This window comes from Triturus cristatus, chromosome 7 (assembly GCF_964204655.1).
Source record: "Triturus cristatus chromosome 7, aTriCri1.1, whole genome shotgun sequence".
Taxonomy (NCBI): domain Eukaryota; kingdom Metazoa; phylum Chordata; class Amphibia; order Caudata; family Salamandridae; genus Triturus; species Triturus cristatus.
Genome location: NC_140590.1, coordinates 998,491,469 through 998,503,561, shown reverse-complemented (window position 1 = coordinate 998,503,561; position 12,093 = coordinate 998,491,469). Strand labels below are relative to the sequence as shown.

General features: G+C 46.7%; 1 protein-coding gene across 5 annotated transcripts in view; it reads left to right on the top strand.

Moving 5' to 3' along the window:
- The window catches only part of RAPGEF6 (Rap guanine nucleotide exchange factor 6), an 808,967-nt gene that overhangs the window by 197,646 nt on the left and 599,228 nt on the right, over positions 1–12,093 (top strand). The gene's annotated exons all lie outside the window — the stretch shown is intronic.

The window sequence follows — 12,093 nt, the reverse complement described above, 5'->3', positions numbered from 1 at the left end:
TTAAACACAGAGCAAGCCATGCAGACAGAGTTGACTTTTTATAGACCTGTATCATTTATATCCAACTACTGCCATTCTGTGACGTTTCTGTCCATCCAACTTATAAAGGCGCAGCTCCTTTAAAATAATTCTTTAAAATTGTAAAATAGCATGCCCAGTCAACATGTTTTTCCCAATCAATTTTCTCCACAGGAGCCCCCTGTGAGGAAATCGGAAATTTCTTTAATGACAAAATTGAGAAAATTTGTCATTTGCGATACAACCCATTCTGGATGAGCTCCCATGGGTATTAATGGGCCTCCACCCAGGTGCTGCCACCCACATGGGCTCTTTAGAAAATTTTACAGAAGAACAGGTAGTGAAGTTGATGCTGAGGTCAAGTTTGGCTCCCTTCTTGACCCCTGCCCACATTTCACCTACTCTGGATTAGCCACCATACTGAGTTTCCACTTTACCCAACTATTTAATCAATCCCCATCCGATGCAACTTACCCAGACACATGTAGTCAAGCCTTAATACTACCCCTAGCCAAAAAACTGGAATTGAGGTTTCCAGCCTTCCCAACTACTGGCCCATATTGTTGCTTCCGTGTATGTCAAAAAATCAGGACAAATCAGTGAATGGGTAGCTAACTAATTTCTTTGAAAATAAACTGTTAGACCTATCTCAGACGGGCTTTCGAGTAAAAAATAGTCCTAGGTCTACTCTTGTAGCCGTACTGGACGATTACAGGTCACTCGTTGATAAGGGAAAGTCCGCTGCCCTGATTCCACTTGACCTGTCTGCGGCATTCAATACTATCTCCCATAGCCTGTTGATTAACAAACGCCATGAAATTGGCCTTCATTCTAAATCCATACAGTGGTTTGGCTCTTTTCTAAGGAACAGAAAGTAAACAGCACCAAATAAATAGCACCTCTTGTGACTATGGGGAAAAAAGACGCTAAACTACAATTTGACGCCCGTAGATCCACTCACATCCTAGGTGTCAACGCCAATCTGAATAGCTCTGGGGACACCCCAGTGAAGGAGGCGACTGATGCTGTGGAAATGGAAATCCGTCTACTTTCTGTGCAGCAGAGCCTACCTCCATTGACTCTAAAATGGATAGCATATGTGCTCCAGGATGGATTCCATCACGCAAAAACTGGAAAAATATGTTGACTGTCTTGCTGAAACTAAACAAAGGATATCCACAGAGGAAGACACGGTCTCCCATAGGAGCAAACAACTCTTGAACATGGAAAAAGTAATCTAAATAATCTCTGCCAAGAACGAAGACCCGGAGGCGAGGTCCTGAAGAAATAATCTGCACATAATGGGGATCCCCGAATCTGCCAACAGGGGTAGGATGGAGGAGTTTGTGGAATGACTACTCGCCGCACTGTTCCAGGCGGATTCCTTTTCCAATGTGCTTATTGTGGAGTGAGCCCACCAGGCGCTGATGACTCGTCCCCCACTGGGCACTCCTGCTCAACAGATTATTGCTTGCTTGCTTAACTATTGTGACAGGGACACTGCCTTAAGACCAGCTAGAAAGAAGCATTGGCTTCAATTTGAGGGCAGCACTCTGGCTAAATGCCTGGACTTCACTCTGGCAGTTCAGAAGGCCCAAAGGAAATGCATGCCTTTGAAACAGAAGCTGCAGCGGGCCAATATTCAGTATACAATGCTCTACCCTGCAAGGCTGCTCATCACCCACCAGGGTAGGGGCCACATCTGCCAACAACCCACAGCAGCCTGGCGAGTTCCTGAAACGCAATGTGGATCATACTTTCGTCGCTGCCCGCACGTCCCCATCGTACAGCTCAACATCTCCACTCTCTGAAGTGGGCTAGCTCCACTGCGGGGGAACGTTTAGTGGCCTTCACAACAGACATCTGGGAGACATGAGAAGGCTTAATAGGCATGCATGCGGAGCGCAGACAGTGATAGACTTGTCCAACAATTTGCACCTGCTGTTGTGCTCAATCTCTGTCCTCGTCCAAGAAATAATTTGGGTATTTCAACCAAATTCATGAGATACACTTTGCGCAGGGAGAGCCGATTGAGGCACATACACGTGCACCCAGGAAACCCTTGTTAACCCAAGGAGGTCCTGTCTGACTCTCTGGCTGTACACCTCAAAGGATACCCCTACTTTTGTTTACCGTATGTGGATTATATTTCGCTATAACTCTTCAACTCATTCCCAAGTGAGTATAAATTTTCCTCTTTTTTTCCCACTCTCGTACGTTTTGACGTACTGTTCTATCTTAGCTATCACCTATTGCTTCTACTCGCTGTCTCGCTTTCTCTTCTTTTATGCTGTTACTAAACCTACTAACCATGGGCCACACGCATTACTGGACTACTTCGACTTGCAATCCTTTGATCAACCCAATGGTTGATATTGAGACAATTTCACTGCTGTTTGGTTTTTGGGAGGGAGACATCTTCCTGGTGTGATTGGGCCTTCTGAGTGGGAGGAGGAAGGGCAGAGGTTTGTTACTTTTGAGTTTAAGTGCACATCCAGAAACACCAACACCACCACACATGTGGACCCTATGAACATCCACATATAGGATTCGAAGCGATCGACCAGCGCACCAACACTCCACTAGGAATGGCGAATATTGACCAGACACCACAAAACAACACATGGGTGACATATAATTGCTTAACTTGGAATAGCCGCTGGTTGGGTGATCTGCGAAAGTGGTGCCATATATTGGCATCCCTCATTTGGCATAATATGAACATTACCCTATTGCAGAAGACTCATATAGGGGACTCTGCGCACACACTACTTTTTTGGCTCGCTGGGCGTCCCATTAATATTTTGCAACCTACTCCACTTTTGCATAGGGCACCATGACATTTATACGTAAGGGCACTCCGTATGCTCTACAGGGTATGCTCAATGACCGGCAAGACTGCTACACATGGGTATGGGGAAGACTGGCATCTGTATCCATAACCATTGTTAATTATTATCGCCCCAACATGGACGACCCAGGTTTTTTTTTACAGGCTATGAGGACTGATCATCTACACTGGCTCCAGACACATTATATGGGGAGGAGATTTTAATGTAGCGTTGAGTGCACAATGGGACAGATCTCATACAACATCCTATTAGCATGCATCTGCAGGCAGATATATTCAAGCGTTTGTGGATGATCATAACATGCTGGATGCATGGAGGACATGCCACCCGCTGGCAAATGAGGGCACCTTCCACTTGGGTGTCCATAATAGCTGATCCAGAATAGATTATTGGCTCATATCCATAGGACTGGGTGGCACCTACCTATTCTGACCACTCCCTAGAGCTGATGGTGCTGAATCCCCAGATGCACCCTCCTCACTCGCCTCTTGGAGACTTTCTACAACACTACTCCTGGCTGGGGCATTTTGCGAAGAAATTATGCAGGAATTATTTGACAGGAACAAAGGCTCAGTCCTGCAGATTATCACGATATGGGAAGCCTTTAAGGTTACCGGTCAGGGGATTTGTCTGGCCAAGTGCGGAGGGATCCTGCGCTCCATCAGAGACTCCCTTAGGAAACTAGAGAAATATATTGAAACTTTGGAGGGAAATCTAGGTGATTCATCGAACCCTGAGGTGACTGGTAAGATCAGGGAGGCCATTACTGACTACCAGGAAGCAGCTGAGTGGGAAAGTCTATTCCAAGGCTAATACTTTAAGGCAAGGGAGTATGAACAGGGAAAGAGGCTGGGTTGTGCACTGGCTACTATGACACGCAACTCCCAGGGCGCTAACGCCGTCCTTGAAATAAGAGATGAAAACTACATCATGGTCCAGGACTCTCTGGAATTATTGAAAGTATTTCTTAAGTGTAGGAGAGTAGGATCTGCTTCTTATGGTTACCCCCACTTTTTGCTGATGTTTCACTGTTTTTCGACTTTAGTCTGGCTGGGGCCCTGCTATTCAGGACCCCAGTCTAGCTGCTTCCTCTCTAAATTGATTCAATGTACCTTAGGTGCACCCACAGATTGGATTCTGGGGTGCCCTTATAAGTCCCTAGTATATGGTATACTATGTACCCAGGGCATAGGTACACCAGAGGCCTATCAGGGGCTGAAGCATGTATTGTGCCACCCCTGGGAAGCCTTCCAAAATGACACCACAGGTCTGCTACTGCAGCCTGGGTAAGGTGGCGTATGCACCCCTTAATGAGATATATGTTAACAATATCTCTCCATATCACTGCACATGCAAACCTATCAGTCACCCCTGTGGCAGGCCTTAGCAATCCTGAAGGCAGGGTGCTGGGTTTCATGTGAGATGGTGCCCATGCATGAGCAGAGCCCCTCTGAAGCTTTCGAAACCTTTATTCCGGGGTTGTTTGTGATGCAGCCAAACCAAATACTCTTAAGTGTATTATAACCAAACGGTAAATGCTAACTTTGGAATGGCTGCAGGGAAACATGTTGTGTTTGGTGTCAAACACCTTGGAATCATACCCCCACACCAGTAACTGGCAGGTATCAAAGACTCATCTGACCGGTTTGCATCTCCGAAGCTCCTGAGGACTCCGAAGAACTTTGCAACACAGGAGGTGGGTTTCCGTGGTCTTAGAGGTCGATCAGTGCCACAGCAAATTTGAGGCCCGTATCCCTCGTGGCAACCGTGCAACCCGAACCCCTGTACACCGCGTCACTTTGCAGAAGCATCAGCTTTCCAACGACTCCTGCAGCTGAGCTTTGGGTTACTTGTAGCCCTGACCCCGAGCAGCATTTGCACCGAAGATTGCCCGCCTACACTCCACGAGTGTTCCGTGAGCTGGCCCTTTGTGTTTTCTCTCGAGGTCCCTTCGCGATCCCTGATCAGTCGACTGGTGGGTCCCAACGAAGACAACTTTAACTTTAATTGGGCTTTCCTGTTTGCTCCAGACGTGCCCTGGCTCTCCATCGCTTGAGGAGTCCCCAGGACCTTGCTGGTCCGTTCCGAAGCATCTTTCCTCTTCCTGCGTAGGTTGCTGTTGCCAAGGCTTGTTGTGTTCAATCTGAGCACCGACACCGCAGCAGTCGACATTCTTCGTGGGACAGCTCGAATCCAGCTCCTGGTCGTCGTCGACGCCTCCTGGTCCTCGTGGCTGCAGAGTCAAGCTTCATCGCTTTGCACCTGAATCACCCGACATCGGTGGGCATTCGTCTATCATGCCCCTGGTCACTGGCAAGTGACCCAAACTTTGTCCCCTCTGCTTTCAGGTTCTTCTGATCTTCGATCCAGGCTTGGATCACACCGGACACTTTTCTTCTACCCGGCAGCAGCACTTTGCAGCAGATCGCCATTGAAATCAAAGACGATTCCTGACACCATTTGACACCTATGCACCCGGCTTCCCTGGGTGAGGTAACTCGAGTACTCCGGTGCTCCTGTGGGTGTTGGCCACAGCTGTCTGGTTTGCTAACTACATCTTGGGGACATACGGATAGCTTCCCAGGCAAGAATGCCACCTGTTGCTTACCATTGGCTTTTTGGTCTGTAACTCACGTTTTCTTGCTATCTATTTGCTGGGTTTATTTGTTTTAGGCTGTCCAGCTTAAGTCGTACCTTGCCCCAACCTTATTTACAGTATCCTTCCGAGTGCTCCCTTTCTATAAACAGGCATTTAACTCTTGTTCTTATCTTGTCACATTTGCTTTGCATTCAAAGACAGATGTCAAATGTCGGGCTCCATCTTCCGAGGGAGCTTGACGTTTACTTTTCTGTCTCTGACTTCAAAGTGAGAGGGTTTATGTGACACTAATGCTGGCTACTGGGGTAATTCTGAAATGTGATTGAAACAAATATTTAATACCATCAAAATGAATCAATAAGCTAGATGGTGACATTTCCACACATTATAGTTTGTGTGCTGTAAACTTTCATCAGTAAAACTGTATGTCTGTGCAAATGTAATGATCATTTATTTGAAGATGTGTTGTCTGTAGTGGTAGTGCGCTAACACACCATGCATACTCCACTATACGGCACTCAACTCTGCACCACTCATGCCACTGCACTCTACTCTGCACCACTCACACTACCACTCCACACTGCGTAACTGCACTCTACTCTGCACCATTCCACTCTACGCCATTCCACTCTACGCCACTTAAGTCTACGCCAATCCAGTCAACCCCACTACTGTGCTATGCACTAGTGCACTCTTCGCCAGTCCACTCTGTGCTCCTCTACTCTGCAACCCTCCACTCTGCCATTGCACTCTACCATGCTACACTCCACTCTGTACCAATCTACTGTTCACCATTCCACTCCATGCCACTACACTCTACTCTGAAACAATCTCCTATGCGCCACTACACCCCACTGCAATCTGCTCTAGTCAGTACCACTCTACTCTAACCACTCTACTCTAACCACTCTACTCTAACCACTCTACTCTAACCACTCTACTCTAACCACTCTACTCTAACCACTCTACTCTAACCACTCTACTCTAACCACTCTACTCTAACCACTCTACTCTAACCACTCTACTCTAACCACTCTACTCTAACCACTCTACTCTAACCACTCTACTCTAACCACTCTACTCTAACCACTCTACTCTACGCCACTCTACTCTAACCACTCTGCTCTACGCCACTGCACTCTGCTCTACGCCACTGCACTCTGCTCTACGCCACTGCACTCTGCTCTACGCCACTGCACTCTGCTCTACGCCACTGCACTCTGCTCTACGCCACTGCACTCTGCTCTACGCCACTGCACTCTGCTCTGCGCCACTGCACTCTGCTCTGCGCCACTGCACTCTGCTCTGCGCCACTGCACTCTGCTCTGCGCCACTGCACTCTGCTCTGCGCCACTGCACTCTGCTCTGCGCCACTGCACTCTGCTCTGCGCCACTGCACTCTGCTCTGCGCCACTGCGCTCTGCTCTGCGCCACTGCGCTCTGCTCTGCGCCACTGCGCTCTGCTCTGCGCCACTGCGCTCTGCTCTGCGCCACTGCGCTCTGCTCTGCGCCACTGCGCTCTGCTCTGCGCCACTGCACTCTGCTCTGCGCCACTGCACTCTGCTCTGCGCCACTGCACTCTGCTCTGCGCCACTGCACTCTGCTCTGCGCCACTGCACTCTGCTCTGCGCCACTGCACTCTGCTCTGCGCCACTGCACTCTGCTCTGCGCCACTGCACTCTGCTCTGCGCCACTGCACTCTGCTCTGCGCCACTGCACTCTGCTCTGCGCCACTGCACTCTGCTCTGCGCCACTGCACTCTGCTCTGCGCCACTGCACTCTGCTCTGCGCCACTGCACTCTGCTCCGCGCCACTGCACTCTGCTCCGCGCCACTGCACTCTGCTCCGCGCCACTGCACTCTGCTCCGCGCCACTGCACTCTGCTCCGCGCCACTGCACTCTGCTCCGCGCCACTGCACTCTGCTCCGCGCCACTGCACTCTATGCCATTGCACTCTATGCCTCATTACTCCACTCTATGCCATTGCAATCTGCACTTCATTACTCCACTCTGTGCCATTGCAATCTACACTTCATTACTCCAATTTGTTTTACTCTGCACCACTCTGCTCTGATCTGTTTCTCTCACCTCTATTCCACTGCACTCTACACCAATTCGTTTCACACCACTTTACTCAAAACCAATGCACACTAAGCCAGTCTACTCTGCACCACTGTACTTTTTGCCACTTTACTCCACAACACTCCAATGTTTAACACTCTACTCCATTAAACTCCACTCCACTCTGACAGTATGCCACTCCAAGACACACTTTGCGATTCCACTCTCCTATACTACACGACACTCTACTCCATTGTACACCGCTTAACTCCACATCCCTCTACGCCCTTCCACTCTGACACTCAACTCCCTCCATGGCACTCCACTTCACTCTACCATACTCATCTCAACTCTACACCACTTCACAACTCTACACCACTCTATACCAACCACTCTACTTCACAATAGTCTACTTTACAACACTCCACGCCCCTGTCCTTTATGACACTAACTTTTAGCCATGCTGAACAGCTGCCAAACTGGTGTACAACATAGCTAAAACATATTGGCAAAGCAAATAGCTCTTGCATAGGCAGACCTATTGGCTTTGCCAGTGTATGTTGTTTTTTATATACAGAATATAAGTAATTTTCCCAGAATCACAGGCTGTTTTTTTTAATGACGCTAGTCACTCTAGAGAATTTTGGACGCGGCTTAAAAGCATAGTTTGAAATAATTTTTCAGATCGCATGTAAACAACATTTGCTAAATCCATTTTACTTGCAATTTAAGCACCTGCTCGAAACTTTTCTTTTCTAATGTGACTGTGATGATTTTGCCCACGTTTTTTCTGATGAGAAGGCAGTCATTATGTGTAGGATTTTACGTTGCTAGATACTGAAATTTTTTACTATGCAGAATATTATTTATGTGCAAGATGGTTAAACACTATGTATTGTATTTCGACCTTAGGGTCTGCATTTATGTTGCTTATAAAATAGGTACCCAATTGAGTGGTGCTCTCTTTATCAACCCTGGGACGATGAAAGCTGACTATGCCTTCTCGAGATTCGAACTTGATGTACAGATCATACCAAAAGACAGCAACAGACATTTAATTCACATATCCCCCATTTTACAATTAAGCATGGCCAGATCTGCTAAGTACCACGCATCAGGTGTTATACTAACGGATTTCAGTGTAGTGGTCCACATCACTGCACTGAAATGCAATGTCATGCATAATAGCGCCTCGTCAGCTGTCATGCCAGAGCAATGCTGTATAGAAATGCCCGATAGAAGCTGCAGTGGTAGCGCGCGGAGTGCACTGCTCCTGGCAGGCTTGGGGGCTCTGACTCAGTTGCTAGAGCTGCACAGTGCTACAATGTAACGCTTAGGCACCAAACACTGTGCGGCCTTAGCATTCACTGACATCAGGATGGGTATCGAGACACGAGTTGAGGCAGATGAATTTACAGGTGGTCCTCTCCTGCTTCCTGCGCCGTGAGCAAAGGCAGTTCTCAATGTTCTAATGGGTTGCACGAAGTGCTGCTGGGGGAATGGCAACGCAGCTCATACCGCAAGGCGGCATCCCGTGACTGACCCGACCCCGCTGGCGGCTCCTTGTGTGCACACCGCTGCAGCTGGCAATATTTAACCAAAAACAAAAAACAGTGGCTCCTGCGGACTAATAATTTTTTAAATAATAATAGGAAGGACTGCAATGGCAATGGTAAGAGTTATTAATTGATATCTGAGACAGAGCGGCCAAACGCACATAGAAAGCGGTAAACAATTTTGTTTATAAAATGAGTTGAATAACATGAAAATACAATTTTGGTATCTCTAACATTCAACAAAAAATCAACTACATTGGTGAAAGGTGTCCCAGTGAAAGTATAAGGAACCTATAGCAAAGGTGACATACTTTGTGACATATGTGCATGGTTTCCTTAAAAACACAAAAGCGACCATTATCCAATATACATTTTGTAAACAACACTTTATACAATAAAAAGTGCTGTGTGTTCGCTTTTATAGTAGTCGACGGCATTTCGACCCTGTGTGAGGATTTGGTTAAATACTTCACTCACCCTATGCTCCTTGTGAGTAGGGTTCCCTTGTTCCTTGTTGTAATATGGCAGAGACCTCGCCGCTGCAGTGCTCGCATGCAGTATCCGACAACCTGACCCAGTCACCTACGACGACGGCTGAGATAGATGTGTGCGCAGTCTGGGTTGAGCTAGAACCATGTGCCATGATGAGTCGTTGCCGCCTCGGGCTGGCCCGCCAATTGCCGCAGCGCCGGCTTGCCGCAGCGCCGGCTTGCCGCTCGCTAAAGTAGTATGTGTGCATGAGTCTGGAACACATGATTCTAAAGACCACCTTGATGCTCAACTGGGTACAATGTCTCATATTTATATTTTTCCCTCATCTTCGTTGCTTGATTTTGCCAGCGAGAACGTTTCACTCCTAGTCGTTGAAATGTCAGTCATATTTACACTGAAATTATGAAATTGACACTCCTAGGAATTTGAAACCTTGGCAACTATGCAAGCCTTATGCGAGAATTACATAGACTGTAGCAGTATTTCCTGGTTATTCTGGCATACTTTGAATCTGCATGGTCCTCATCTGGCAAGTGCAACCAGCATTAGCAAAGTCAAAGGGTCTCACCTATGCAAGATGTGTTGGCTTTGTTAATGTTTTTAGCTGTGTACAGCAGTAAAAATAGCTCTAAGAACGCAGCCAGTGCTGACTGTGTCATAGCACTTTTTTTTTTTTACTTTAAACCGTGCTGCACAGCAGCTTCACTGTTGTACAGCATGGCTAAAAAACCATTGACAAATCAAACACATCTCACATAGACATATGGCTTTGCCAGTTCTTGTTTAAAAAAAGAGACCGGTCAATCTGTGGGATTATTTAGCCTCTATTTAATAAGCTGGTATTAAGTGGTAGCCATATAGTGCGATAAAGAGGTGAATCACCAGTTTCTCAAAGAATTTTGCAGTGCAGCCATATGAAAGCAGATGCACAATGTTTACCAGCATTGACCACTTTTAGAAACTCTTGCTCATGTCAGCGGTTGGAAACAGATGCATGTTATGTAGTTGTTCTTCTCTTGTCCCTTGTGTGATGCCACAGCAGATGTTCTCATCATCTTCCTTGCTTCATCCCCTGCTTCCTATGCTTGGTAGGGCTCTTTGGAGCCACGCTTGGAGCATCGCCTTACCCCCAGTGTTACCTGAAAGTCTCTGTTCTTCATTGCTGCTACTCGAGGCATGTAATGTAAACAACTTGTGATCCTGAAGGGCCGGTAAATACTGTTAGTTGTCGTTAAGAGGGGAGTGCATTACTCAGTCCAACACTGTTTATGGCTGCCTGAATTTATAGTCAAGAACCTACAATACATGGCTTTTGCTTTAAGTTTACTTATCTGACAGTTCATGCAGCAGAGCTTTAAATCATGCAGTATTATGGCCCCCAAGACAAATAAATGTATGCTGAAACTTAAAATATATAGTGATAAATAGTGAAGCAAGCAGTATGCAATGCGTCTCCAGGATTTGCCAATGTTGGGCTGGTAGTGCGATAGCAATCCAAGCACACTCCTTTACAGGCCCAACTATCCCGCAGTAGCCTTTGACCTTTTCTGCCATGAACTTGTATTTTTTGTTGATTTTCTAAATCTGACAGATGAAGAAAAAAAGCACTGGCGGATCCGGTTTCAGGACACACTTCATGAGTCTGCACAGACGCGCCGCTTCCTTTTTTGAACGGTGTATAAATAACTTCAGTCCCTGTTTAATACAACGAGCGCCACATGTTGAACCTTTCCAGCCAGCAAACATGTACTGCTCGTTTTAGATGTGCTGTGGACATTAGCAGGGCGGACACCTATTGTTAGCGAGCTAAACGCTAGCAGCCCACCTGCTCTGGGCAGGGGCGAGCGCCAAGGTTTTTGGGTTTACCCGACCACCGCAAATGTTCTCGCAACAGAAAGGTCTTTGTACAGCGAAAGTTCACGTGATGAACGTTTCCTGCAAGCAGCAGCCAGCGAAGCAGCGGAAAAGTTCATTTTTTATTTTTAGAAACTGGATTTGTTTGAGAAATGGCCTACATTTAACTTTTCATTGAAGAGGGCGTCCCACAGTGGAAGAAAGCAAGCTATTTCAGGTGTTAGGATTGCCAATTAGAATGTCAGGGGCTTCCCCTTTATTTTTCCCGCCAGAAATGAAAATAAAATGGCTCTGCAGTCACGTTTTAGAGAAAAGTAGTTAAATCTGTTAAACATCTATTCTTTATTCTAGAGAGTCTGTGACTTTAGTGGGCAGGGAGGCCTTGCCAGTGACTCAATGTGCCCCACAGCTATGCGTATAATATAGCATTTATTTCAATTGTTAAATGTTTTTGACACCCGAGAGAACTACGAAAATAGTTTGCTCCACCAGTACGAATATAAAAATACCAAAAATTTCTAAAATTATACAGATTGATCGCATTGGGTTTTTACAGCAAGCTAATGTAAGCTTCATCTCAACAATAGTCCTGATTTGCTGCACCGGAGATTATAGTTTATTAGGTCTGGCTTAAAAGCAGTACATATTTTTTTTAATGTAC